The sequence below is a fragment of the Phacochoerus africanus genome, chromosome 3 (assembly GCF_016906955.1).
Source record: "Phacochoerus africanus isolate WHEZ1 chromosome 3, ROS_Pafr_v1, whole genome shotgun sequence".
Lineage (NCBI taxonomy): Eukaryota > Metazoa > Chordata > Mammalia > Artiodactyla > Suidae > Phacochoerus > Phacochoerus africanus.
In genome coordinates, this window is record NC_062546.1 from 183,779,207 (window position 1) to 183,802,900 (window position 23,694).

General features: G+C 44.8%; 1 protein-coding gene and 1 pseudogene across 2 annotated transcripts in view; both read right to left on the bottom strand.

Annotated features, from left to right (window-relative positions):
* MREG (melanoregulin) overlaps window positions 1-23,694 on the bottom strand; it is a 61,246-nt gene that overhangs the window by 16,857 nt on the left and 20,695 nt on the right. The gene's annotated exons all lie outside the window — the stretch shown is intronic.
* On the bottom strand, window positions 8,740-10,520 carry LOC125123522 (40S ribosomal protein S3a-like; annotated as a pseudogene).

The window sequence follows — 23,694 nt, forward strand, 5'->3', positions numbered from 1 at the left end:
CCCACTCAGTGAGACAGGAACAAGCCACTGGCTTACAGATCTGTATCGGGGTCTCCTCCCCACCAGCCTTCCAGAGCTCTCCACCTACCCTTTCTCTGAATCCCAGGGAAAGCTGGGCCTTCGTGAGCTGAGCCTGCTGCACGGACTGATAGGCCCCGGGACCCCTAACCCAGATGCTCTAATATTTAAAAGATAATGGAGTGTAACTTTCCTAAGCTCTGGCAGTTTGGGCGGTTTGACTGAATGTACCCCGCAGAGCCTCAAACCCCAAATATTAGCCTGCACTTACTGCTTGGGGCACCTGGGAAAGGCACCCCCTGCCTGGTTGCTAACTCATTCCCGCTGTCCCATGCACACTCCTGTGTTCTGACCTAGAAGGCGAGCTAAAAGTGTGACCTAGAACAAGGCAAATGCAAATGCCAGGTAGTGCCTTTCCAACGCTTCCCTGCTTATTTTTATGCCACAGCTCCACTGGAGTTCTGGAAACAGACTGCTTTGCAGCCAAGGGCCCCTGACCTAATTCTTTATCTGGTTTTAACCAGATTAAGCCACGGGATAGCTCCCAGCTCCGGCTGTGGAGGTGTGCCAACAAAGCCACAGAGCAGAGCTGTTAAGCAAGGAGATTTCAAGTTGGTTTTGTCTCATTTGGGTGGTTCCAGTCCACGTATAGCTTCGGGGGTTTGAAGGAAGGGCCAAACTCAGGATGTGATCTGGCTAATGCTGCCAATGGGGAGAAACAGGCCTTGATGTTTTCCTGTGACATTGTTATTCCTAATCAACATGCCGGAACTCATCCCCCGTTCTGCTGCTCAGGCCACTGCAGGGAAGAAAGACAATTAGCTGCCGTCACTAAAGTCAAAGGATAATAAGGCTAAATTCTTGTACATGGAGAGGAAAGGGGGGACTTGAAGTTATGACAAGATAGCAACAGCCAATTACTTTAAAGTGGGTCCTGTCAAGGAAGGCTGCTTCTTCAAAATACTGAGCAAGTTCGGATGTAACAGTGAATTGTCTGAATCCAGAGTCCGAGGGCCATCTCAAAGGTCCCACTGCCCCTGAACATCTAGCCCTGTGCTGTGCTGTAGGGCAGCCACCGGCCATGCGTGGCTGATGAGCACCTGGTGTGTGGCCAAGTGGAAAAGTGCTATGAACACAAACACATGCTCAAGTAGGGCAAAGCTTGCAAAGAGATGTCTCTTTATCCAAACCCCTGAAGAAAACACTCTGGACCGCAGGTTCTTTTCAGGTGACAGTTCCCTCGTGACATAGTGGGTTAAGGATCCGACATCGTTACTGCTGTGGCTCAGGTCACTGCTATGGCTTGGGTCTGATCCCTGGCCCCAGAACTTCTGTATGTCATAGGGGCAGCCAAAAAAATAATTAAAATAAACAAACAAAAAAATAAGCTTTCATACCTATTGTCTCACTTAACTGATAGCTACACCTAGACAAATGTCCTATTACTTTTGAGATCTCTGAGACAACAGAAAAATGTGTAATTTGACTGAATAAAAACCTGAAACTTTTATTCATGAAGAAGAAATAATAAGGCAAGCAGCACACCAGAAAAAGTCTCTGATACAAATATAGCAAAGGGTAAACATAGAAAGAAAAATTATACTAAAGAACAGAAACCAGGAGTTCCCGTTGTGGCTCAGCAGTAACCAACACGACTAGTATCCGGGAGGATGCAGGTTCGATCCCTGGCTTCGCTCAGTGGGTTAAGGATCTGGTGTTGCCGTGAGCTGTGGTGTAGGTCACAGACATGTTGGCTCTGGCATTGCTGTGGTTGTGGCTGGCAGCGGTACCTCCGATTCGATCCCTAGCCTAGGAACCTCCATATGCCTCAAGTGGAGCCCTAAAAAGACAAAGAAAAAAAAAAAAAGAACGGAAGCCATCAAGAGATAATTCACAAAAGGATTGAAGGGTCTTGAAGGATGAAATAACACTTCACCCTTTAAGAATTCTCAGTGAGGAGTTCCCTTCGTGGCTCAGTGGTTAATGAATCCGACTAGGAACCATGAGGCTGCGGGTTCGATCTCTGGCCTTGCTCAGTGGGTTAAGGATCTGGCGTTGCCATGAGCTATGGTGTAGGTCGCAGACGGGGCTCGAATCTGGCATTGCTGTGGCTCTGGCAGCTACAGCTCCGATTAGACCCCTAGCCTGGGAACATCCATATGCCGTGGGTGTGGCCCTAAATGGACAAAAAAGACAAAAAAAAAAAAAGAATTCTCAGTGAAACAATGAATTTTGTGTTGTTGTAGCCAAATTATCTATTGAAAATAAAAGAAGATTAAAACGTTCTATGCTGGGAAGGGGGTTGTGAAAGGGGCTCTTTTGTAATAACACTGAGAATTATAAAATTGGTGTCACTTTATTTTTTCACAGATAGTGACAGGCATTTGGTAGTATATATCAGACTATATAAAAATGGGTAAAATCTTTAATCCATGAATTTCAGGTCTAAGAATCTACTCTAAAGAAATCTGAAATGCAAAAAAAGTCAGTGCAAATGATGTGCTTTAAAGCATTAATTATAAACACAAAAAGGTGATAAAAAAAGACTTAAGTGACACATTAGTGATGAGTGCTAAAGTAGGCTAGATATACTTATTACAACATATTTTTGAAGTAAGTGTATATCTCAATGGTATGTATAATACACACATATATCATATAATTTATATAATGGTGTACATACATAATATGTGTAGTGTGTGTGTGTATATATATATATATATATATATACATACACATGCACACATCTCTGTCCATATATATGTATTTTTTTGTCTCAAAAAAAAAGCAGAAGGAAAATGCAATAAAATAGTATAACAGTGTTTATCCCAGGGTAGGATTATGTTTAGGTGATTTATACTTTCTAAATTTTCCACAATGGTCATGTACTTCTTTTATAATCAGAACAGAAAATTTAACTCTCCAAGAAGGATATATATTTTTTTGTCTTTTTGTCTTTTTAGGGCCGAATCTGTGGCATGTGGAGGGTCCCAGGCTAGGGGTTCCAATTGGAGCTGTTGCTGTCGGCCTACAGCAATGCCAGATCTGAGCTGCGTCTGCCACCTACACCACAGCTCATGGCAACTCCGGATTCTTAACCCACTGAGCCAGGCCAGGGATCAAACCCACAACCTCATGGTTCCTAGTCGGATTCGCTTCCGCTGCACCACGAGGGGAACTCCAGGATTTTTTTTTTAATGGTTTTTTAAGGCCGGACCCATGACATATGGAAGTTTCCAGGCTAGGGGTTGAATTGGAGCTATAGCTGCTGGCCTACACCACAGCCACAGCAATGAGGAATCCAAGCCATGTCTGTGACCTACACCACAGCTCATACCAACACTGGATCCCCAGACCACTGAGTGAGGCCAGGGATTGAACTTGAGTCCTCATGGATATTAGTGCGGTTCTTAACCTGATAAGCCACATTGGGAACTCCCCAAGAAGGATTATTTTTACGGCTTCCTTTATTAATCCAAATGAGAATCTAATTACCTCAAAAATAGAAAAGTGTAGTTATGGGTATCACTGTAATTTGAATTTATTTAAAGAAGTACTGAGTTCTGGATGGCAAGGCACACACCTCAGCTCATCTGATTTCAATGAATTCTGTTAAACTGAAAATCCTGTCTCAATTTGCAAGTTCCTGTGCATGTCTCAATATTAGCTGAAAACACTGCTGCTTCTTTGGGATGTTTACTCTGTATTCCAGGATTGCTTCGGTCTTCAAAGAAGAGGAAGAGCAGGGGCACAGGGTAAGCACAAAATGACAAGATGAGAAGCAGGGGAGGGGGGGCCGGGGGGAGGACAGGGCCCACAACATCCAGCAGAGCCAGGTAGAGACTCAGCAGAGAGCCAGGGAACAGAGAAAGTGGGAAGTTACCATTTGCTCTGAAAAATGAACAACCCCCCAAATCTGAAAGTTTTCTGTTTTTTAAACCAAATTACTTCTATTACAGTGATAACCCTTTTTGTAATTACAATTCCTACACACTTTATCACCAGGGACCCAAGTTATAATTGTTCTTTCTTTATTTTCTAAAAGTCAAGTTGTTCACTTCTGCCTGACCCTGAATAATCCCAGGCCTTTTCACTTTCACCCTCTAGTAGGAAGGAGTTAAAGGGCTGGCCTGTGGTTCATTTACTGGCTCTGTGTGTGTGTGTGTGTGTGTGTGTGTGTGTGTGTGTTGGAGGTAGGGATGGGCAAGCTCCCCCAACCCCCAGAAAGGGATGAAAGCAGGTGACCCATCTATCTTCCTTATCAAAAGAACCTCCATGTAACTAGACTAATGATAACTAGACTAATTAGACAAACACTAACTAGACTAACAATATTTGCTAGGAAGAAGAAGCCTTGTCTACAGAATGCCCTTAGCAGGAGGCCTTTGGCCAAAGGATTAGTTGGACTCAAGACACCCAACATCCCTGGGATATGGCCCCCTAAAAATATCACATTTGCTGCAAAATAATGAGAGGGTATATACAGTGGGGCTCTTTCATAATTGATCTGCTTTGCACTATGTGAGGTAACTCGGTGAAGCTCCCTGAGACTCATCCAGGATTCTGAGTCAGAAGTGCATGCCCCAGGGAGACATTCTCAACATCCCAGAGCTCCCTCTGCTTCTCCCAACCCTCTCCATCATCCGTGTCTTTGAAAGTATTAGTAAAGCTTGGTACTAGGTATGATCCATGATCCATGCGAATCTGATTTGACAATCAGATTATGCGGGGTGTCTTGTTCACCCCAGCTCCCCCATTGCTTGATTCCTACTTTCTAATTTTTCCATATTTCCATTTTCTACTCCACATCTTCTCTAAACTATCTCTATCCTTTTAAAGATATGTAGCTGGAAACTAAACTACTTCCCTAATCATTCCAAGCACATCTCTGGCATATTACACCCCTATGAACACAACCCAGAACCACACTGACCTTTTCAAAAGAAGCCCAAAATGCTTATTCTCTATGTCACCTGTCAATGACAATAGAGTTTTCCTGCAACAGATGGAAGTTTATTATTTACTTATGTATGTATGTATGTACTGTCTTTTTTAGAGCCGCACCTGCTACGCCACAGTCACAGCAATGCAAGATCCGAGCCGAGTCTGCAACCTACACCACACCTCACGGCAACACTGGATCCTTAACCCACCAAGAGAGGCCAAGGATTGAACCTGTGTCTTCATGGATACTAGTTGGGTTCATTACTGCTGAGCCACAATGGGAACTCCAAGAAGTGCATTTAAATTCAAGCCACGGGAGTTTCTGTCATGGTGCAGCGGAAACAAATCCGACTAGTAACCATGAGGTTGCGGGTTCGATCCCTGGCCTCACTCAGTGGGTTAAGGATCTGGTATTGCTGTGGAGCTGTGGTGTAGGTCGCAGGCGTGGCTCGGATCTGGCGTTGCTGTGGCTCTGGTGTAGGCCGGCAGCTACAGCTCTGATTAGACCCCTAGCCTGGGAACCTCCATATGCTGTGGGTGCGGCCCTCAAAGGGCAAAAAGACAAAAAACAAAACAAAGAAACAAAAAAAAAACAAGCCTCATGAAACATTTTTCCTTGCAATTCCAGTATCTCATTTGCTATTCATATTTTCTTCCCCTACAATCTTCAACTGAGCCCCCAGATGCTGCCTCCCCCACTCAAGTGTTGGGAGGTTACCCTGATAAAGCCTCCAGCATGATGTAATGCCACAGCCTCAAGGCAAAATAACAGCTGAAGTGGAAGTAGTCCTGTAATTGCCTGGAAACTCACTGGTTAACACACAGTTTATAATGACCCCAGTCTTTACGGGCTGTTATAGACACAGGGAGGACCCTTGGCCAAGCCAATTAGCAAGCTGCCTGGTCAATTCTAAACTCCGCAGCCATTTCCCAGTTTTCAAGACCTCTGCCTTGTCAGGCATCTGCCTGTTCCCTTATCAACATGGCAGGCTTTCATTAATACGAACAAAGCCCCTAAAACCATTCCTCTGCACTTAAAATCCAGATTGTGAAGGGAAAACAGTGGTGTGGCACTAATGCAACCGAGCAGGACCCTGGGAGGCCCTCCCAGAGTGGACCCCCACTCCTGTCCTCCACCTCCATTTTATCAATAGAAAAACTTTAGTCAAAAAATCAATTTAATCAGAGAAGTGAGAAAATACAGAGAAAAAGGGAAACAGTCAAGACAATTAATAGTTCAGCCATTCAACAAAGTCAAAGACCTTCAGTTAGTTCTTCTTCAAGGCCTATCGATAATACTCAGAGTCATGTCCATGGAGCTGTTTTGCAGGTGCTGAAGCCCCCACCAGGTGGAAGAAGTCAACTGCGTGCTGCCCACAAATGCGTCGACCCCAGACTGGATGGAACCAGAAAGTTGATGATGCTGAGTCTCAATTAACTCACCACCCACCAATCAGGAAAATGTTCATGAGCTGATCACACCCTCTCCTCAAACACTGTAAGACGCTTCACTACCCCCTCCAGAGGTGGGGGGCACAGTCCTTGAGGCACTAGCCTGCTTGTATTTCCATCTTTGCCTGGCAATTAACGCTGCTGCTTCTGTTTCCTCCAACTCTGTCTCCCCTTTGGCATCGGTGTACAGAGGCAGCCGATATTTCGGCAACACTGATCCATGCTGGAGTTCATGAACATGTTTGGAAATTTAGAGTGTATTTTTTTTAATTTTGATGAATCTCACATAATACATTAATCATATAGGCATTTCTCCCAAGAAAAATCATCAGTCATTGAAAAATGTTTTGCCTTCATGAAAGAAAAGGCTGCAGGAGTCTCTCAGTGGCCAAAGAGGATGTCTTCTTCCAAAGTATCCTAAAGCAGTGGCCAGGAGGGAAGCCCTCCTCAAAGGGCTTAGTTACGTGTCCTTGTATGAAAGGGTAAATCCACACAAGCCCTTGAGCCGAGTCTTCTGAGCACCAAAACAAAGGCAAAACTTGGATGGCCTCAAGCCAAAGAGGAAATGTTTTAGGGTTCAGGAGACATCAGGCCTCCGTCACAATGACTCAGATTTGTCACTGTAGCACTAAAGCACCCAGGGACCATATATAAACACAAGTGGGAAGGAATTCCCTTTGTGGCTCAGTGGTAAAGAACCCAACTAGTATCCATGAGGATGTGGGTTCAATCCCTGGCCCCGCTCAGTGGGTTAAGGATCCAGCATTGCTGTGAGCTGTGGTGTAGGTCACAGACGAAGCTCAAATCCTGAGTTGCTGTGGCTGTGGGGTGGGCCAGCAGCTGCATCTCCGATTTGACCCCTAGCCCATATATTGCAAGTGCGGCCCTAAAAAGCAAATTAAAAAAGTGGGCATGACTCTATTCCAATACAACTCGATTGGGCCTGAAGGCCAGGGCTTGTCTAGAATGTAGCGGGAAACATGGTGTGGAGGAATCAAATCCACCCGACTTAGTCTCAGAAATGCCCCACCTCTCATTCCCACAGTGCGTGTATCTCACTCAAAGGGCATGAATGAGGGGACAGTCCTAAAAATTCAGATACCCAGGAGGACAGCACTTAATGTTTCTTGGTTTAAAGCCACACCACTGCTCCACAGTCCGCAGGCCTTTAAGCATAGAGACTTCTGAGATCATGTCCTCCATACCTCCCTCTGTCAGATGAGAAAACAGGCCCAGAGAAGTGGCAGAGCCTGCCAAAGGTCACACAGCAAATTACCAGGAGAGTCAGAAGACAGCAGAAGAGCTGGGCCTGAACTGCAGGAATCCTTTCTGCTGTGCCCCGGCCCTCCTTGTCCTCTATGAAATAAGCACCTGCTTTCCTTTTTAACACACCCTGCCAGAACTCCAGATAACAGAGTGAAGATGAGTGTTCAAACTTATTTCTACAGAAGAGTCATTCTTCCAAAAGATATCTCCCACAGAACCCCAATATAGAATATATATTAAAGGAGGAGCTCCCGCTGTGGCCCAGGTGACCCAGTGGGTTAAGAATCCGATTTCAGCACTCAGGTCACTGTGGAGGCACAGGTTTGATTCCCCAGCCCAGCCCAGTGGATTAAAGGATCTGGCATTGCCCCAGCTGCCTCACAGATCACAGTTGTGACTCAGATTCAATTTCTCACCCAGGAACTTCCATATGCCGTGGTTGTGGCCATAAAAATAAAATAAAATAATTAATCAATTTAATTTTAAAAAGAATATATGTGAAAGGAATAGTGCCCCTCTCCCTCAGCCAGATCCCACTCAGGGCTTGAGAGGCACTGGAAGGGTTCGTAAGGATCAAGGAAACCAAGTCATTCAAATGTGATTTATCATCTATTATGCCCCTAGCACCCCTCATTTCTAGCACTCTCCCTCCCCTACTTTCCAGCTCTACCCAAACGTCCAGGGCCCACCTCTCTCACCCTTGCCCCATACTCTGCAACCCAAATTAGTTATCCAGGATTATTAGTCCTGGATTCCATTCCTCTGAAAAACTAGTTTGTGCTGGCCTATTAACGACAGGGAAATTAACTCTTTTGCTGAGACATACCCAATCTGTCTCTGATAAGAATTAATGTCTTATTACTCCCAGATATAAAATTTGAATTTTAAAAGGGAGAGTGGGAGGCAAGATGGCGGAAGAGTAGGGGGACACGCTCGCCCTCTCCCACAAACACAACAAAAAAACCCACATCTACAGGATAAACGACTCGCACAGAACAGCAACCAATCACTGGCACAAGAACCTAAACTCCAATAACGGCAAGAATCTCGTGACATTACTAGGTAAAACAAGAGAAAAGAGGAGAGTGAGAGAAGGTGAATCCAAGCTGGATGGGCGCTCCCGAAAGGGAACTGTGGAGGAGAAAGGGATCCCGCACCCTGGAAAATCGGGCCTTTAGTAGATCAACACAGTGTTTTTTGAATTACATCGGGTGGATTTCCCAAAGGTGCCTGAGGGGCTGCCTAGGATGGGGCATCTAGGTTCTTGCCTTTCCTTAGACCAGGGCAGTTTTAGTTTGATCAGTTTTCTGGTAGATTTCATTGTAGTGGGGAAGAAGGAAGAGTTCCAAAAATAACAGAAAAAAGTTTAAAAACCACACACAGACACCAAAGGGCTGCCCCATGCTCAAGCTCTCAGTCCTAAAGCCAACATCAAAGCTATTTTATGGGCATCAAGAATTGTGATGCACCTGAGATTTGACCAACAAGCTAATAAGCTAACACGTTCTCCTGCCACATTTCATGGGTGCTGGCAGAAGACATGAGACTCCAGGGCGCAGAGACAAAGGATCCAGCAACAGCAGATCAGCAATCATTACGCCAAATCCCACATCATAATGACAAGAGGGCCAAATGATAATTGCATGTGCTTGGGCTGAGTTTCAGGAAAGGAACCCTAGACGCAGGGAACGAGGACCTTTTTTTTTTTTTCCACAAATAAGATCTTTTATTTGTCACCAGTAAAAGTCTGAATTTTAAACAGATTCTTGGACAGGTGGTTCATATATATCAGCTTGTTCCACTCTAGCACCTGTTTCATCCCCAGTAGCTTTTCCAGAACCTTCACCATGAAGCTCTGTGAGTTTTCCCAACTCAAACGTGGGCTTCTTCAGCATTTTTACTTTTCTAAGAAAGACATCACGGAGCAGATAAATAGATTGTCAAGGCTTTTCTATGTCCTTTCCAATGCTGTCTGGAAGCAATTCACTGACCACCTCTTTCAAGATATTTGTCTGCACTTCTTGGATCATGATTTCCATCATCTTCTTCCAGGTTTGGCAGACCCACGGGTGCTGGGCATAAGAGGTCTTCTGAATCTGATTGTGTTTTTTCAGTAAAACCCACACAGAATAGACAAAGCAAATAACCATCGGTAGTCTCAACATCCATGTGCGCTTCCGTCATGGTCTGACATTTTTTGACCACGGAGCACATTGTGTCACAGGTAGGATTCATGCCATGGAAGTTGGTTAGGCAGTTTTTGCCCTGAACATCTTCAGTCATCAGCTTGAATTTTTCAAATGAACTTCATTATTCTGCAGATCAGCAGGGCTCACTTCAAACACACGACTCTTGAGGCCATCAGCTATGATTTTTGGTTCCTTGAATTCTCATGACTAGTGTTTTCCCAATATTTCTTATATTGAGCATAGTAGATGCTTTCACACGATACCGGTATTTCTTAGAAAATGGGTCGACCACTGTCTTCTTGGCTCCCCTTTCTGCCACCTTTCATAAAGTGCTTGTTCTTGCTGATGGCTGTGGTGATGCTCAGAGAGCCAAAAGGCCCAGGGAACCTGAACCTTTTAAGATGGGATAGGCCGGCCTCCCTTTGCTCGAGGGAGAATTAGCTCTATTTCCCAAGGCTGCTTACTGTAAAACACCCTTGAAAACACAGTCTAGACAAAAGGCCAGCAGGGCTTATGTTTACAATGTGTGTGGAGATCAACAGACTCATGGAGGAGTTCCCATTGGGGTTCAGTGCTAGCAAGCCTGACTAGCATCCATGAAGATGCAGGTTCGATCCCTGGCCTCGCTCAGTGGGTTGAGGATCTGGTGTTGCTGTGAGCTGTGGTGTAGGTTGTAGATGCGGCTCAGATCCTGCATTGCTGTGGCTGTGGCACAGGCTGGCAGCTACAGCTCTGATTAGCCCCCTGGCCTGGAAACTTCCCTATGCCTTGGCTGTGGCCCTAAAAAAGCAAACAAACAAAAAAGAGAGACCCGTGGAGATCACTCTCCCAATGGGGAAGGGAGGCATGGTTTAAGGCTAGGCCTGCTCAGGACTCCTAGGAAAAGTGAGCTGCTCAGACTGGGAGTATTGGGCGGACCCAGAGGGGAAGAGCAGATCTTGCTAATGGACAGATAAGCCTTGTCTACGAGATTAGTTTGAAAGCATTCCCCACCCTTCTTAGAACAAAATTCAAAACTCTCACTGTGCCTTTGTGGTCTGGTCACTGCCTGTCTGCTCAGTGTCACACAGCACAGCTCTTTTCCTCGCTCCTTCTGCTGCAGCCACACCGGCCTCCTTGGTCCCAAGCTCAAACCAAGCTCATTCCTGCCTCACAGCCTCCGCCTGTGCTGTTCCCTTTGCCTGAGATGCCCTTGCTAAGGCTCATCCCCCACCTCATTCAGGTCTTGGATGCCCAGCCCAGAGGCACTTTGTGTCCCCTCACATCGTCTTATTTTTCTTCAAAGTGCTTATCACAACTGAAAGAGGGGCAGGTTTTGCCACCCCCAAAACAGGTCTCTTTGGCATAAGGATTATTGCGTGCTAAAGGCAATCAAAACCCAGCAGACGCAGGAAAAGCTCTTTACCTCCATGGCAACGGCCTCACTTTACATCGGAAAGGGGGCCTGTACCCATAATCATCTTTTCTCTAGGACACTTATCTGCACCACAGGGAAACCTTTGTTCTCCAAACACCTCCTCTGCCTTCCTGTGTATGGCTTTTCCTCTGTACCCCCAGCCCTTTTCCTTTTATTTGCTCAGGCTGATATATAAGCCTCAGTTATGTGGTTGCCTTCTGAGCCTTCATATCATTAGTGGGAATCCTGCATATATGGAATTAAATTTGTTCTTCTCCTGTTAATCTGACTTACATCAATTTAAATATTAGACCAGCCGAAGAACCTAAAAGGGAGGCGGGGAAATTTTTTCTGCCCCTATACAGCCTACATTATATTTATTTGTTACCAGTCTCCCCTCTACCTGAGGGCAGACCCTTGAAACACTGCTGTGGCCACAGGGTCCACAGCTGACCACCAAAGGAAATAATTATTTTTAACTCTATCACATTATAGGTTGAATTGTGTCCATGCCCCCAAATTCATATGCCAGTGTCCTAACCCCCAGTGCCTCAGAAGGTGACCTTGGAAGACAGTGTCTTTACAGAGTTAGTCAAGTTAAAATGAGGTCATCAGGGTGGGCCCAAAGCCAATGTGACTGATGCCCCTTTAAGAAGAGGGCATTAGCCACAAGCACAGTGTCAGTGGCCATGTTTGGTTAAAAAAAAAACAATAAAACTCCTGGAGGCAGGAGTTCAACAGAGAATCATCCTTCTGGAGTTCCTGTTGTGGCCCAGAGGAAACGAATCCAACTAGGAACCAAGAGGCTGCGGGTTCAATCCCTGGCCTTGCTCAGTGGGTTAAGGATCTGGCGTTGCTGTGGCTGTGGCGTAGGCCGGCGGCTACAGCTCCGATTAGACCCCCAGCCTGGGAACCTCCATGTGCCTTTCTTGTTTCCATATGTTCAAAGATGCCCTTTTCTGTCCCCCAAGCGTCACTTTAAAGCAAACAGAAGAGAAATACCATGTCACAGATTAAAATACGAAGGTGAGGACTGCGGCATCAATAAAATGCTATGATTTTGAACCTCAGCAATCAAAAGCCGAGATACACTGGGCCCGAGTCGCTTCCTCTGAATGACTAAGTCCTACTCCACATCAGCTGAGACGTCCACTTACAGACAAGCACAGACAGAGGAGAGGATACTCTGAGTGAGCCACATGGAGAAAAGGATGGATGCATTCTGCTCATTTCTCCACCTGGGTGTTTCACAAAGCCCTGCCCTCGGCTTTCTGTGGCTGGAAGAAGCATCAGGAGGAGAAGAGACCAGAAAGGAAGAAGAGACCTTTCCAAACTAGGGCAGAGGAACAGGCCCAGTGAGTGGTGTGAATGGCAGCCGGTGTTTCAGCATCACCTGAGGATCTGCCAGCTGGAAGGGAGATCCTTTCTCAAAGGCCCCGCCTTACCTGACCTCGGTCAGGTTGCTGAGACATACGGGCGCCCCAGTTCCTTGCCCACATTCTTGTGCAACTCAAGGGTGTGCTCGATACTGACTGCCAGCTCACGCCAAAGTTTGCGCCTTTAAACAATTCAGCCCTTGGGAGCCACGAAATCCTTTGGGACAAGAAGGAGTCCTGCTCATCCTGTGCCTTGGCCTCCACCATCGCGACCCTCAGGCTGGACCCTATCCCCTTCCCAGGAATTTAGATGGCAAGTTTCTAGATGCCCAAGGTGATGAGGCAGCTCCAACCCCAATTCAGGAAAGACCCCAAACCACAATGACCAGAGGAATGGATGTATTCGGAAGCCCAGCAGGACAGCACTCAGCTGAGCTGGCCTCTCCACTCAGAAAACCTCTCCTCTTCCTCAGATTTCACCCATGATGATAAGTTTGGGTTCACAAACACTGGGTTCCTCCTTCAAATCACTGACACTTGTCACTGAATTCCTCTGGTTTTGACCTAACACCTGCCTCTTTTTAACTTCCAGTTGGGCTGGGCCTACAGAGAGCAAATGTCATTTTACTGGCTGGAAAGATGGGAGAAAAATATGTTAACGATGGGATACTTGGGGGAGGGCCAGGTGTACTGAGGAGCCAACAATGGGGGCACAACTAGAGCGTAACAGAAGACCTCTTGGGGGGCGGGGGTGGTTTCCAGAAGTCAACGTGGCCCCTGAAAGGTGAGAAGGTTCTGCATTCACAGGCTGCCTGTCTCAAGGGTCACAAATACGTCTTTGGGTAGCTCAGCTCTACTCCAAACAGCCCACCCCACCCTGATGATACCAGAAAGATGATACCCAAGTCCAGGTTCTTGTTCTCAGCAGTCAAAGAATGGACTCCGCAAACACACAGGCAGCAAGCAAGCAAAGTTTTTATTAAAGGAAAGCAGATCGCTCCCAGGGTTGCTGGGAGGGGGGAGAAGAGCCCCCCTTTCTCTATTGTCCTATAGGGATTTTTATCTCTTAAAGGTGAGGAGGGGCACTAAAGTGGGGTCCAGAAAGATGGGGTTTTCTCCCATTGGCCTTATTCAATTACCTCAACTAATATCAGTCCTTGTCCAATAGGGATTTGGGGGTTGGAAATGTCCCGAAAGTTCTAATGCTTTGTTTTGTTTTGTTTTCGTCCTTTTCTTTTACCATTCCTCTCTTTCCTCTTTTATCAGTTGAGGAATGGGCTAGAGATTCGCATTTTCTATAGCAAACAAAGTCTGTGGGGCAGGCACGTTCCTTAAAATAAAACAAGGCCTGTGGAGATGTTACTCCCTGGAGCCCTTCAGCCACAAATGTTAATCAATGGCCAGATCAAGGAATGCATTGAAGCCCATGCTCCTACACTGACTACCTGGGTTAATATTCTGCCTCACTGACACATTACTCCTGACTTCTGCCGGGAGAAGTAGATGGATAGTGGCTTAAGCTTATATCCTACCGTCATTCCCTGTTAGGAAAAATACAGAAACTTTGCTGACTTTAGACAGATGACACTGTCTATGCAGTATAAAACGCCAGGGTATTTTTAGTTATTTTCACAGACTAACAAGGCTGGGTTGGAAGAGCAGACACCCTGATATTGGTTCTTGGTCTGAAGGCCACTCTCTTCTCACAAGCTGTTGTCACTCCCACTCAGAGCTTTCCTTGGAGTCCCCCAGTTTTAGGTGATCACTGGCAAAGGGACCAACAGATAAAAGCTCAGGTCTTTGGTTTAAGAACATACTCAGCTGCAGGGGGGTTTATCTTCACCACGAGTACATGGGTGTCCAAACTTCCTGGTAAACTCACCAAGGCTGGCAAAACAGCAAGGATAAAAAGTAAGTGCCAATGGACCGAGGTGCATTCGGCTGCACAAAGGAACAGAAAGTATCCTGGTGGTTCCGCCAAGACCTTCCTCCTGCTTGGCCCCTTCCTGAGGACCTGCCACATGTCCAGGCTTGGTTAGGCTGCAGCAGCTTGTGGTCTTCTGGTTCTTGCTTCCACAGCCAGGACTGGCCACGTGGGGCCCACACACCCATTGCCCACCTGCACGTAGCCTCCAACCACAAACCTCATTGAAGGAAGAAGGAAAGGGGTGAACGGTGACTCAGGTCCACTGAAATTGGCGCCATGTTATGTAATAATAACAATGACAAAAACGTGGTAATAAACAAGCTTGGGTGTGACTTTATCTCACCTAATTTCTAATTAAACAGGACAATGACTTCAAAAGGGTGGACCCAGTTTGTACTCATAAACCACCTGACCTACCTCTTCTATTGCAAAACCATCAAAGGGCACAGCTCCCTCGGGGGCGGGAAACAGCATGGTCACGTGTAACAATATGTGACCACAGGTACCAGGGACGGGCACCCCAATGGAAGGGTGGTTTCCTATCAGAAAAAATATCTTGATCTCCTTCCAGAAAACATCAGGGATTTTAGGTCTGAGAAGTCACAAATCTGGGTTCCCATCAGGGTCATCCCCACCCCACATTCAATCCAAACCAGAAAGCTCAAGCCTTCCAGATGCCCCAGCTGCACACAGTCCCAGAGCACCCGTATCCAGGGCTCTCGTGGGCTCAGTGCAATTAAGAGCCATTTACGGTTATTCTAGGATGAGCAAGACCAATCAAAGGAAGGGGCGGGGGGGGGGGGTGGTTGAGAGGGTGGGGGGTGGGGAAGAAGCTGACAAATACAGCTCTGTTAATTACCATGTAGATTCCCAGGCAGTTGGAAGGGAGGCAGAGCTCCAGAGAAACAGCCTGATTTATCAGATGAGTCTTGGACAACGTTGAAAAGATAAATACCAACTATCTACTTTGTGCACATTCTGCCTCCGTCCACTTTGGCAGGATTCCTCAAAGCATGCTCCAGCCTCTCCTAAACTAACTCTCATTTTCTCTCTTAATCTCTCTCCCCCTCCCTCCTACCCTCCTCCCACCCCTTTCTCTTTCTCCAACACACCCACAGTAAAACAAGACTCAGGCAAATAAGCCACCACAAAGTGTGCTGTGAAATAATTGTTTTATATTAAAATGTATATATATGAAGCAATATATGCATATGGTCTAAAATTGCCTTCAAACGGTACAGAAGACCATAAAATTAAAAGAAAGTAAAAATGTCCCTCTTTCCACTCATTTCCACTCCCCAGGGGTCACCAAGGCTATACAAAGTTCACAGCATAGTAACCTTCCTACAAAGAAATGTTATAGGTATATATGCTGCTATATATTAGCATATATACGTTTTTACACAAATGGGATAACATAATACATATCCACTTAGCAACAGATCGTAACTATCTTTCCAAGCCAGTACCTATAAATCTTACTTTTTTTTTTTTTAAAGGGCCACACTCTCACCATATGGAAGCTCCCAGGCTAGGGACTGAATTAAAGCTGCAGCTGCTGGCCTAAGCCACAGCCACAGCCACAGCCACACCAGATCCAACTGTAACCTACACCATAGTTCACAGCAACCCAGATCCTTAACCCACAGACCAAGGCCAGGGATCAAACCCACATGCATCTTCTTGGATATTAGTCGGGTTCGTTACCGCTGAGCCACAACAGGAACTCCCTCTATCCTACATTATTTTTAAACCAGTACTTTCATCAACTATTTTAATTTCCAGATTTTTACTTTTCAAAACGATACTGCAAAGAATGCACACCTTTGTTTAACAGTATCCACAGGATGGACTGCCAAAAGCAGAATTGCTGGAGGAGTTGATGTAATTTATATTCAGTATTTAGGCTGCTCCACCTTAAAGAGAATTCCTGGTGAATGGGGCCAAAAGGACTGATGAGGAAGCCAAGGAGCTATTCTGATCACAAGGGGTACCACTCAGAGGCAACCACTCCCCTGGGCTCTCTTGTGTCTCGGCCAAGAGGAAAATGTATAACTTTATGAAATGCGACCACAGTTGGTACAGGCAGCAACTCCTAAAAGCTCAATAGCCTCAGGGTTTCTATGCCCTCGGTCCAGCTTTGTCTATTAGATAAAAAATCAGGAAAACAAACGTGCCTTCCATTGGAGAAGTGTAGCTGTCCATGGGCAACAGAGATGATGTCATTATTTGACTGGGAAAAGAGTCAAGAAGTTCTGTGGAAGAAAATGGGATGGCAGGGCTTGCTGAGCCTGGGCAATGCATTAAATGCTATTTGCGGAGTTCCCGTCGTGGTGCAGTGGTTAACGAATCCGACTAGGAACCATGAGGTTGCAGGTTCCGTCCCTGCCCTTGCTCAGTGGGTTAAGGATCCGGCGTTGCCTTGAGCTGTGGTGTAGGTTGCAGACGCGGCTCGGATCCCGTGTTGCTGTGGCTCTGGCGTAGGCCAGTGGCTACAGCTCCGATTCAACCCCTAGCCTGGGAACCTCCATATGCCGTGGGAGCGGCCCAAGAAATAGCAAAAAAAAGACAAAAAAAATGCTATTTGCAATCACCTATGTGCTTCACTCAGATTGCAATATCTAGAGATCTGACCTGCCATTGCTCATCTGCTGGCTCTGTCTGGGTCTCTGCTTAGCCTCTTCAATGTGAGCCTCTATTCAAAAGAGCTCCCTTGCTTTCGGTTGTAGATTTATCTAATATTACATTATTCTGGATTTCCTCTGATTCCATATGCTGCTGCCTGCCCTCCCATATCCCTGCGTGCATCCAGTTCACTTGTGGGTGATGCTCAGAAACCTCTGTCTACCACCATCAAGGGGCAGGGTATCCTAACCAATCTCCTTACACTGGAGGTGAGGGCACCAGGTTTCACATCTGGAGGACAATAGCAGTTAACACTGCATATGAAATGTACTTAGAGTAGCACTGGGTATACAGGAAGTGTTCCATAGTTGCTAGCTGCTATCAATCACTGGTCTCTTCCTGGCCCCCAGTCACCTCCAAGTCTGGTCACTGGTTTCCTTTACATATTTCATTACCGGGGAGAAGCTGGATGGACCCATCAAGTTTATGATCCATCAAGTGGTTACATGCATTTGGGTTTACACGGCAGTCTCTTGTGAATTTGGTCAGTGTTAGTAAAATCCCCTATGATGGTTCATTTTATGTGTCAATGGCTAGGCCTCAGGGCCCAGCTATTTGGTCAAACATTATTCTGGATGTTTCTGTGAAGGTGTCTTGTGGATGAGGTTAATACTGAAATTAGGAAGGTATTTCGTGAATGAGATTAAATTGAAATTAGTACACTCTGAGTAAAGCAGATTATTCTCTAGAATGTGGGTGGGCCTTACCTAATCATTCAAAGGCTTTAATAAAACAAAGATGGACCCCCTCTCTGCAAGAAGGAATTCTGCCTTTGAACTTGAACTATTTGAATAGGCCTAAATGTGGCCTTCTCCATTAGATTCTAGATTCACCAAGCCTCTGCAATTGTGTGAACCAATTCCTTTTATTTTATTTTATTTTATTTTACTCTCTTGCTTTTTAGGGCCACTTACGCAGCATATAGAAATTCCCAGGCTAGGGGTCGAATCAGAGCTGCAGCCACTGGACTACACCACAGCCATAGCAAGGCCAGATCCCAGCTGTGCCTGCAACCTACATGCAGCTCATGGCAATGCCAGATGCTTAACCCACTGAATGAGGCCAAGGATCAAACCTGTGTCCTCATGGATACTGGTTGGATTCATTTCTGCTAAGCCACCACAGGAACTCCCAATTCCTTTTTTAAAAAATGCAAATTGGGAGTTCCCGTTGTGGCTCAACGGAAGGGCTTCCAGCTTTTAGCTAATGTGAGCAGTGTCGCTATGGTGTGCACACATTCGTTTGGGTGCCCGGGAACTTTCATGGTGCAGACCTTGTGGAACACCGGATGGTTCCTCAAAAAACTAAACACAGAATTACCATACGATCCAGCAATTCCACTTCTGTGTATAGACCCAAACGTATGTATTTATTTTTTGTTTGTTTGTTTTTTTATGGCTGCACACACAGCACATGAAAGTTCCCGGGCCAGGAATTGAATCCGAGCTGCAGCTGCAACCTGTGCCACAGCCGTGGCAATGCCAGATCCTGAACTCACTGTGCCTCAGCAGCAACGTTCCTAAAAGTTACTTAAATCAGGCACCCAAACGAATATGTGTACACCATGGCGACACTGCTCACATTAGCTAAAAGCTGGAAGTAACCCAAGTGCCTGCTGACAGAGGATGAATAAACACAATGCAGTTTATACATACAACAGAATACCATTCAGCTTTAAAAAGGAAGGAAATGCTAACACAGGCTGCAACGTGGACAAATCTTGAAGACATTATACTAAATAAAGTGAGTTTGTCATAGGAAGACAAATATTGTATGATTCCATTAATATGACGTACCCAAAGTAACGTAACTCGTGGAGACAGAAAGTAGAAAAATGGTTTTCAGGGGCTTGGGGGAGGGGATAATAGGGAGCTACTGTTTAATGAAAGTTTGAAGTTTTAAACTGGGAAGATGAAAAGTCCTGGAGATGGATAGTGGTGATGGCTGACCAGCAGTGTGAATGTACTTCATGCCACGGAACTGACACTTAAATGTGGCTGAAGTGGCAAATTTCGTGTTATTTGTATTTGAGCACAATTTTAAAAACAGGTGATCAGGGATCCCAGCTTGTCTAGGGCAGTTCCAGTTTATATCATTGGCCTGGTGTACCTGATGTTAGCACCGCCCCTTTCCTCTTAGGTAAGACCTTGTGGCTGTGTCCCAAACAAGACAATAAAGAGTATGACCACCCCCAAAACTACTCGGTATCATCTTAGGACATGGCAAAGGTATGACTCTCCTCTCCAGCTGTCTAATACCAAAATGCATGTTTTTACCACCTCTCATCCCACTGAATATAATTATTTTCCCCTTGCCTACATTGCTATCTAATATCTATTGTCTTAATTCTGTGGGTTTACATAGAGCTTTGACATGCTACCTACTTAGTAAGAAACATCAATTACCTTAATGGTAATATCCAAAAGGCTTAGATTTTTTTTTTTTAAAGTGAAGGGTCTGCAAAGAATAGAAAAGACTATCACAAACAAACAATGTCTTCTGGTGGAGTCGAGTGGACTTTTGAACCCAGAATGGTGCCCAGGATGTTAAAAATTCCCAAAGCAGCAGTGCCTGGAGGATGTTGCATGCAGTGGCCAGCAAAGGTTGATGCTGAACAAACACCAAAGTTGTCCACTCTGTGATTCTATTGGTGCAGGGTGAGAAATGGTTGACAAAAACGCAGACCAGAGCAGCTACTCGGCAGAAAGTCAATATCCATTTGGTAACTTGGTCTTTGACCAAAAAGATTCCACTGAGGCTCTTTCTAAGCTCAGTAGAGAGAGGGGGGCAGTGTTTCTAGTCACACAGCCTCCCGGGTCATACAAACTGAACTCAGATCCCAATCCCCCAACTGCAACACCTTGGGCAGATGACCGAAAGTCTCTAATCTTATGTGTCAAAACACCTCCATTACAGGGTCACTGTGAGGCTTCGGTTTGGGGTCTGGAGCACATGCATGAAGCAGTGTGCCATGGCTCAGCACCCAGCATAATCCTCAAGATATATTATTGCCTAGAACCCAGAGGGTATGACGGCTTGACTTTCAGATCCTAATGAGCGTTTGTATTCTCTCCCCCTCTAACCCAGTTATTAGCACAATCAAGGAAAGAATGGTGGCATTCAACAATCCAGATCATCCAAACAAACAAAAAGGCCTTTTGAGAAGCCTGGAATTATCTGGGGAATTGCTTCAATTTCCCACTGTTATTCTGCTCCTTCACATTGGGTGTAAAACTTGCAGTCCTATCGCCAACAGTGGCCAGTGTTCACCCACTTGTAGAGAAGTCAGGGTGTGCTTCGTGCAGTGCACAGAAATGGGCTAAGACAGAGCAGTGCAGAGCCCCGACTGGAGTGGCCCGTCCCAAGAGCCTCAAGGGATGTGGCTGGTGCAGGATCAATTCATCCTTCTCTCCCGCCTCCTCACATCCTCCCACCAAACACTCAACTCTGTTCTGTCCTTTCTTTGCGAACCAGGGATGTGACAGTCTAAGCGTATAATCCACACTGCAAACAAACCCCTGGGAACATCTGTTGCTATTTTAAATGTTTTATAGGAACAGTTTACAATGTCTGGCAACACTCTGCCAGCCCTGACTCACAGGAAGAGCAAACAAATTGTAAACCAGGAAGCCATATACAAACTCCTCAAAGAACTACTACTGAGGCACAGCCCACTGGATCCTGGGGGCAGAGCCTTCTTGCCTGCCCGCATGCATCTTTCACAAGCATCATATGTTAATAAATCCATTTCCTACCTAAAAAAAAAAAAAAGAACTACTACTGAACCACCAAATAATGTAAGCCAAGGAACACTAAACGAAGTGCCAAAAGGATGGGAAGAAACAAGATGAAATACATTGGGGTTAATGACACCGAAACCCTGGCTTGGAGCCTTAACCAGCTGTCCTCACCGTGGAATGCGAGATTTGGGGAAGGTGCATTACGACTGGGACCACTTCCTGAACTGTGGTCATGATCCCCAGACCAAACACAGTTCTCGTCCCACTGATGTGCGCATGCCTTTCACATCATTGGTTTTAAAAAGTCACAGAAATGGGCTTTGAACAGGTTCTGTTCATGCATTTTGAAATCTAGATGGAATCAGACAACTAGTCCTCCGTCACAATTTCAATCATGGTGCTCATTATGCATTATGTCTCTGGGTTCACAAAGCCCAGATTGAGATCCTGGCTCCATATTTTCATCTGTGTGGCCTCAGACAAGTTGCTTCAATTACAAATGATAATGGCACGCACCTCACAGACACTGTGAGGACTTAGTGTGTATCAAGTGGTGGAACAGTTGTGTGGCACTATTTTCGTTATTATTAATATCTTAGAGGATGAGACCATTGAGCATGATTAGAATTATTTATACAAAATAAGTAAATAAGGTGCAATAATATCTCATTAGCCATTATTAAGCTCCCTAGAATACAGAGTATTACCTGAAATACAACTAGGTTAATGAGAATGAACATAAGAATAATGATTTAGTACATGATTTTGAGGTCATTTACTAGCTCTTAGTCAAAGCATACAGTATTTTACCAAATCAAAGATAAGAGCAACATTTTTCCACTACTTGAAGGTCTGTAAATGCGTCAGTTCTTCTGTCTTCAAGCTTTTGAAGCCTTGTGAAAATAACAGGGGATTGTATTTTAATTCATGTGACTTCATTTTCTGACACTGCAAGTAATTTAAAGTTCACCCCTTTGCTTCATTATTTGCTTTCCTATATATCTTCTTTTCTGATTTTTTTTTCCAATTTGGGACAATACTGCAAAATTAGCCTTAATTCTATTTGCAAGCCTTCCTCCACCAGCCCCAGATTCAGTAAGGACATGTAGGTGACACACATACTGTTTAGAAACTATTTTTCACTTTTCGGAGAATTTCAAATACGGACATTCCCAGGTCTTTCATGCTACGGCTACTCGAGGAAATACATAATGTTCTGTTTTCCTTAATGCTTTCCTATAGCTTCTAAACCGTATCATGGAAAAACATCTAGGGTTCTTTGTTCCTCAGTAGGTGGAATTTGTTTCCCTTTTGAAACTAAAATCCTCTGTTTTTATTAAAATTTGTACCAACTTTATCTTGCATGATAAAGAAGATAAGCAATATGAACAGATACGGAACTTGTTTCAACTGAAAACATTCCCACCAGCTTCCTCACTCTGCCTTCTCAATCCATGGTGAGTTCATTTTTCAATCATATTGAACAAAATAACAATAATACTAGCGGTAATAGTCCTTGTTGTAAATGTTTCTCATGTATCTGCAGCCCAAAAACATATTCTGTTTAGCTGACACATTTTTTTTAATATGAGCTATCATTAAAAAATCTGGATATGTCATATGTAAATTTGGGTTTTTAGCTTCTCTTAAAAACTCAAAGTTCTGGCACTTCCGGATCCACATTCTAAGCATGGCACACACCTAGCTGGAGCTTAGCAGCTGCACTCCTCAGAGTACGAACTTCCAAGGCTAACCAGTTTTGCATTTGGAAGTCTTTTTCCTGGGTTCCTCCAAGAAGGAGGCACTGTGATAATTCCAACATTATAATACACATATACTCTTTGATCCAGCAATTCTACTTCCAAAAAAAACCATATATATGGATATCCATGACCACACTGTTTCTGCTCCTAACAGCAAAAAACCCTGTATCAACCCAAATATCAATAGATGGGATATTTGATGGGAAATCCATGTAAGTGAAGACCTGCATGAGCGAGTGCCAAAAACAATAAGGTAAATCTCCGCATGTTGATATGGAAATAGGTCCAAAATATATTATTCGATAGGGGGAAAAAAAAGCAAGGTGCAGAATGATATGTAATGTACAATCCAATCTGTGGGGAAAATGAATAAATACATGAATACATTACTATATGCTTTTATATGCATTTCAAATTTTTGTAAGAAAATATAAGAAAAAATTTTAATGATGTGCATATATTATATATGCATATATATACATATATACCTTAAAATATATTACGCATTTTATATATGCTTTGTGTATGTATATATGTGTGTATGTGTATATAGACATACATACATACACAAGGCATATATAATATATATACATTTCTTTTTTACACCTGAAAAAAGGATGCACCGTGAACAGAGATATTTCACACCATTTCGTGTGCACTCACCCTCATGACAGCTTCATGTTAGTGACATGATGGCCTGGCTTGGCTGCAGAGTTTCTCTAGAGTTGAGCCTGATTTCATTTCTTGGTCAACCCAAAGTAAAAGCCTTCTGGAAAGCCCTTTACACGGCTCCAAGAGCAGCACAGAAATGACACAATGGGCTGCTTTGGAAGCTGTGCTTCTTCAGAGTGCTTTGCAGCTCACATTGCCTCCTCTACAAACTTTTCAAACGTAAAGACAAGCTGGGCAGAGAGGCAGGAGCTCCTCCAGAGAGAGCA